Source organism: Phocoena phocoena, chromosome 5 (assembly GCF_963924675.1).
Source record: "Phocoena phocoena chromosome 5, mPhoPho1.1, whole genome shotgun sequence".
Lineage (NCBI taxonomy): Eukaryota > Metazoa > Chordata > Mammalia > Artiodactyla > Phocoenidae > Phocoena > Phocoena phocoena.
This window is the reverse complement of record NC_089223.1, coordinates 7,072,785-7,078,784: the sequence shown is the minus strand read 5'-3', so window position 1 is coordinate 7,078,784 and position 6,000 is coordinate 7,072,785. Positions and strand designations below refer to the sequence as shown.

General features: G+C 41.1%; 1 protein-coding gene across 2 annotated transcripts in view; it reads left to right on the top strand.

The window, feature by feature from the left end:
• The first annotated feature begins 276 nt into the window (after positions 1-276).
• SPARCL1 (SPARC like 1) overlaps positions 277-6,000 on the top strand; it is a 54,363-nt gene continuing 48,639 nt past the window's right edge. Inside the window, exons 1-3 of one of the 2 annotated variants that reach the window (XM_065877113.1) lie at positions 432-685; positions 1,101-1,107; positions 1,530-1,597. The gene's annotated coding sequence lies outside the window, so the exon portion shown is untranslated. Of the gene's footprint in view, positions 686-1,100; positions 1,108-1,529; positions 1,598-6,000 lie in introns of both variants that reach the window. The other variant, XM_065877111.1, reaches the window with a different exon arrangement.

The window sequence follows — 6,000 nt, the reverse complement described above, 5'->3', positions numbered from 1 at the left end:
TCCTACAGTTACTGAACTCAGGCACATTTGTGAGAGCAATTTTTGCAGAAGCAACATAGAAATGCATCTGCTGCAATTATTCTTACCCCTTCCTTAAGCCCCACCCCACCGATTTCCTTTAGGAAGAAACCACAGCATGGAGTTTCTTTTCAGTCTTAAAATAAAAATTCCCCCAAAAGGGATCCCGCTTGTAAAACCTTTTAGAGTTGTTTGAAAAAGACAAGAAAAAGGCACACGGAGCCAAGTGCTTATAGTCTGGCCAAGTTACGAGCCTCTGAGAACAAGAGCTTGAGGGGAGAACTGTTAACCCGTTCTCTCGGGCAGAATGAGCTCTTTCCCTGCAGGTCTGCGCTGCCTGTAAAGCTGAGCGCGCCCTCGCCCTTGGAGTGAGAGGCTAGCCCGCAGGAGAACTGCAGGAATCTGCAACAAAAACGATGACAGTCTGAAATACGTCCCTGTGCCAACCTCCAAATTCGTCTGTCACCTCAGACCCTGAGTAGTTGACAGCAGCAGAATTTCAACTCCGATAGACCTGAATGGGTTTCTGGGCAAAGAAGCAGAGCTAACGAGGAAAGAGATTCAAAGAGTATTGGGCGTTTGTGAAACTTATTTCCTGACTGTGTGCAAAGACAGGATTCAGCTTCAATTTTCTGCCAAGGCTCTGGGTCCAGCCACCTACCTGAAGGTAAATTTTAATAAGTTTACTGTATTTGTTAACCTGATTTGCATGCTCTGATAAAGAGATGTCTAATATTTTTGCCTAATACAAAGCCATTTTTTAACAACAAGAACAAAAGAACCCTTTTGCATGATTTACAGAAAAGCTACTTACTAGGGAATTTTAACACTTGAATTCGTGTTTCCTTTTCTTCTCCAACATTAAATAGTAAGAACTAATAAATGATGTTTAGAAATGTAGAAATGTTGTTGGCCAGACTAGCATTCAGATCTTGGTGAAGTCTGAAATCCTGAAATGTGTTTTATAGAAATAGTTTACTAAATGTATTAAATAAATCAAAAGGAAAGTAGTTGTTACAAAAAAAAAAAACACTTTCAAATCAAAGTAATTTGGGTGTTTTCCATGTTTAAATTATCTGAAGTTATTCAGTCACCACCACTGTCCCAGTCTGTACCTAACAGCAATGTAGAAATGGAACATTTTGCTTTTCCAAAAGGTAAGAAAATCCCTATAATACTATATTTTCCTTTGATTATTTTTTAGTTATTGTGATTATTTTTTCCTGACTCCCTTTTATAGTTTTCTGACTCACTGTCTCTTGTCACCTTCTATCATTTTTTAGGATACACACACACACACACACACACACACACACACACACACACACATATACATAAAATTTCTAATTCCTAACGATGTCTAATTTAGCAAGGGAAAAAGGAGGGAGGGGAATCAAAGAGCTAAAAAATTATGATAACTCCTATATTGTAAGGTACCTTCATTTCTGGCTCTATCTTCTAAAATAAAACAATAATGCAAGTCACGCTCCCTCATTCCTCCTGGGTATTAGAGGTCACCCTGCAGGAGGAAACCATGTTTTCAACTGCAGATCAATGCTGTTGATACTATAACCAAGAGGTAGTGCAGAGAGAGTATCTCTTTTGAACTGCCTTTAATCTGCACAGAGGTTAAATATGTCACCTTGGCATTATATCTGAGCTCCCCTCTGGCCCAGGGCCTAAGTACACTGAATAGAAATGTTCACTTGGTCCAACTCAGCAGAAATCCTTTTTTTTTTTTGATTCTCCCCTTTCTCATGGATACCAGTTTTTTTCAATTCACAGCTTATTCAGCTAAACGTTGATGGGTACATTAACTATGAATATTAAAAAAAAAAAAAGGACACCCCCCTCAGGAAACATTTAAGTTTATATTTCTATTCTTTTAACAAGATCCAGTAAGGCACAGCCGTCTGTTCCATCTGCTTATCATCCAATCAAACAATGCTGCTTTCCACATTTTGGAAAAGAATATGTACACGTTATTAATGAATCTTGCCTTTTTTCTTTCAGGGAATTTTTGTACAGCCATTTAGCAATTTGAGTACTGGGGTTTCCTTCCAGGTCCTTTGGTATTTAATCCCCAATAGGCTCTTATGCACAGTTTCACTTATCAACTAAGTAAAAATAATAAATAGGGAGGACGGAAATGAAATAAATAGTGATATATCTGGACAACTCCAAAACATTCTTCATTTCATTTCCTCTTGACAGCTTCTTATTTTTATTCAGTTGATATGTAACGGTACACAAGCATTGCTATTTCAGCTAAGTTTAGCACAAGGTCCAGAACGTGTTGGGAATCTTTTTCCACCAAGAACATAAGCGACTGTTTTTCAGACTTCAGATGCCCTTTTCCCTCACATATCATTCTGGAACACCCTTCAGTGAAGGAGAAGGGGGGCCCATAAATCCAGGAGAACTTCCCCAGTAGGTCTGGCTACCCAAGAGATGCCCAATTAGGCCAGGGTCTGGTTCAAACAGGGCCCACAGAGCATCTTCCCCCAAAGGCTGGGCTTGCACAGGTAGTACCACCTGAGGCTAGCCTGATTTTTATCTTGGGCATCGAAAGATGATCAGAGGGCTTCCCTGGTGGCGCAGTGGTTGAGAGTCCGCCTGCCGATGCAGGGGACACGGGTTCGTGCCCCGGTCCGGGAAGATCCCACATGCTGCGGAGCGGCTGGGCCTGTGAGCCATGGCCGCTGAGCCTGCGCGTCCAGAGCCTGTGCTCCGCAACGGGAGAGGCCACAGCAGTGAGAGGCCCGCGTACCGTAAAATTAATTAATTAAAAACATGATCAGAAGTGTGGGAACCAGAGTGTGTGGTCTTGACTGATTGTAGGGAGGTGGTGTAATAAAATGAATAAGATCATGGGCTCTAGAAACTTACAGATCTGGTTTATATCTGGGCTTTCCCAGGGTCTGTGACTTTGCACAAATGACACTTTGAACCTCCGTGCCCTCATTTGCCAAAATGGGGATCATAAAATTAGTTACTACCTTAGAGATTTGTTGTGATAAACGAGGAAAACAGCTATGTCTGGTACGTTTGAATCAATCGATCGTAGCTGATATTAAAGCACTAGTCTACCTACATGTCCCGAATGGAACTCTGTAGAAAGGGAATTTACTCTAAGATTTCCCTCAGGGTTTCTTCCTTGTACTTACACATTTTGCTGTATAATAAAATGTCAATGCCAGGTCTATGCCTCAGAGTCAGCCCGACAGAGCAGATAGAGCGTGGGTTTCAGCGTCTAACACGCCTCAGTTTGAATCCTGGCTCTGCCTCTTACAGGCTATGCGAGCTTAGGCAGTCACTTCACACCTCCAGGACTCAGTTTACCCATCTATTAAGCAAATAGTGATAATAATACCCACAATGGGGTCATTGTAGGAATTAAATAAGATGCTTTTTAAATGTCAGGTATAGCACCTGGCAGAGTACTAGACACACAGTGAGGAAGTGTTTGATTACACACTTGGAATATTTTTTCTACACACAGTGAGGAAGTGTTTGATTACACAGTTGGAATAATTTTTCTGGCAGCAATAGTGGGGGTCAAAAAGGAAATATTCGTTGAATTGTCTTTTTTTTATCTAAAGAAATGGAAAAATAAATCTGACACTACCGTATGCCCTTGAGAGGGCCTCAGCCTGAAGTATTTATTACTGAGTCCTTACTGCTTCATCCATTAGTAGCTTCTTAATGGCCAAGTCAAACGAAACCAGAGTGAGTTTTCTGTTTCAGATTGCCATTAAGAGGAATGAAGCGAAATGCTGCTTTGCACTCAACTGTTTCATTGGCCTACCTGGAGGGGGGGAAAGGCCCGAACATTTCTCCTTTCTTATCTTTTCTAAAGGCAGGAATAGGGGGTTTGACTTGCTCTAGGGGGTATCTTTTTCCTCTCTAACTGAAATTCAAACAAAAGCGTTTGTTTTTTGTTTTTCTGTTTTTGTAAACCTCTCCTCTATGTTCCTAGAATTGAAATGTCAGCTGCTTTTTCTGTAGCAGGAGCAGCCTGTCGTCATAGCAATGAAAGGGGATAGAGAGGCTCGAGTTTCACAGCCCTCTCTGTGAAATAACTCTTAGTCGGCTTTAAAAATCCTTGAGAAATGAAGTCCCCCATCCTGGCTTGTTTCCTTCCTATTATGCAACCGACTTATGTACGCCAAACATTTCCTTTAAAGAGTCAGTGAATAGGTGTTAAGAAAATGAACAAGAAAGCTACGACACGGTGCCCAGCTTGCTGTCGAGTGCAGGGAAAAGCAACCGGGAAGGCAAAGGAGGAGAAAGAGACAGGACCTCACTTTGTAGGACAGGCTGGGCCCTACACTAAAGCCATTTCCCGAGTCCCCACTACCGCCTCCCACCTTCACCATGTGCTTATCCAGGTGATTACAATCAAGGGGACTCAGGGGCAGGCTGCCTGGACTGGAATCCTGGCACTTACACTCTCTAGTTTTTTATCTTATCCACTCTTGGCCTCATCTTCTCATATGTAAAAGAGAGATAATAATGGTCATAAAATTGTCATGGGGATTGAATGAGATACTCTATGTAAGGCTCTTATTACAGGATCTGACCAGTGGTAAAGGTTGGCCGTGAAGTTCACCAAACCTCAGTTTCCCCTACTTCTTCAACGGGAGTAACAGCTAATTCATAAGACTGTTGTAGGATTAACTGAAACAATGGATGGAAGTGCTCAAGAAGCAGTCGTTCTTTTAATACTTTTCTCATTTGGTCTAACTCTGATAAGAATGGGTTTTTTTTTTTTTTTTTTTTTTTGCGGTACGCAGGCCTCTCACTGTTGTGGCCTCTCCCATTGCAGAGCACAGGCTCCGGATGCGCAGGCCCAGCGGCCATGGCTCACGGGCCCAGCCGCTCCATGGCATGTGGGATCTTCCCGGACCGGGGCACGAACCCGTGTCCCCTGCATTGGCAGGCGGACTCTCAACCACTGCGCCACCAGGGAAGCCCAAGAATGGGTTTTTGAACTTGGAATCTCCCAGTGAGGAAACTGCAATGAAAACAGGCCTCAGAATTATCCTTGTATAAACAGGAACCATTGAATTTCTTAAAAGGATAAAAGGGAATAATTAAGGATTTTTACATTTATAAGGAGTAAAAGAGATTCTTCTCATCTTGATTAACACTAGGGCAAAATGTATCAAAACATCTTATCTTTCATTAAAATACTTTTTGTTAAAATTTCTGTTTTAGTTTCTCCAGTGTTTTCCAGGTCATGAAATAAGTAATATTTTTATCTTATGTCTCAAACAACTAATGTACTCAGTTCTATTCTGTGTGAAATGCCAGGGATGCTACAGGAACAGAGAATGGCTGTGCTCTTGTGGTACTTACTATGTAGTTAGGGAGACAGTTGTTAATCAAAGTATCTCATTAATAAAAACTGCGTTCGTGAAAAAGAATGTGTGTGTGTGTGTGTGTGTGTGTGTGTGTGTGTGTGTGTGTGTGTGTGTATAACTGAGTCACTTTGCTGTCCAGCAGAAATTAACACAAGATTGTAAATCAACTTACTTTGATAAATTTTTTTTAAAAAGTACATTTGCCCAAACATAAGGTGACCTCAAATACAAAGTCACCTTCATTTTTCTAAAAAAAGATCCTCAGGCAAAACCTTTGGCCAACCTAAATGCACACACAGATGGATAATATTGTAAGGTATGCTGAGGACACTTACTCTATTGTTACAAATACATTATTTTAAATCTCGTTTCATTTAAAATATTTTATACTTATAAAAATGACTTTTTGATTCTCATATTTCATGAACTGATATGCCTCTTTAACAACGCTGTCTGTGTTCACTGGAGCCACTCTGTAACTGTCTAATAGAGAGCAGCGCATCATCAATCCTCTGCAAGTTGTTTATAACTCGCTTCTCAGAAATCTGCTAGCGCTGCAAATTTGAGCCCCAAGCATAGATTCTCATTCCATGGTGATGATCTCTACATATTAATT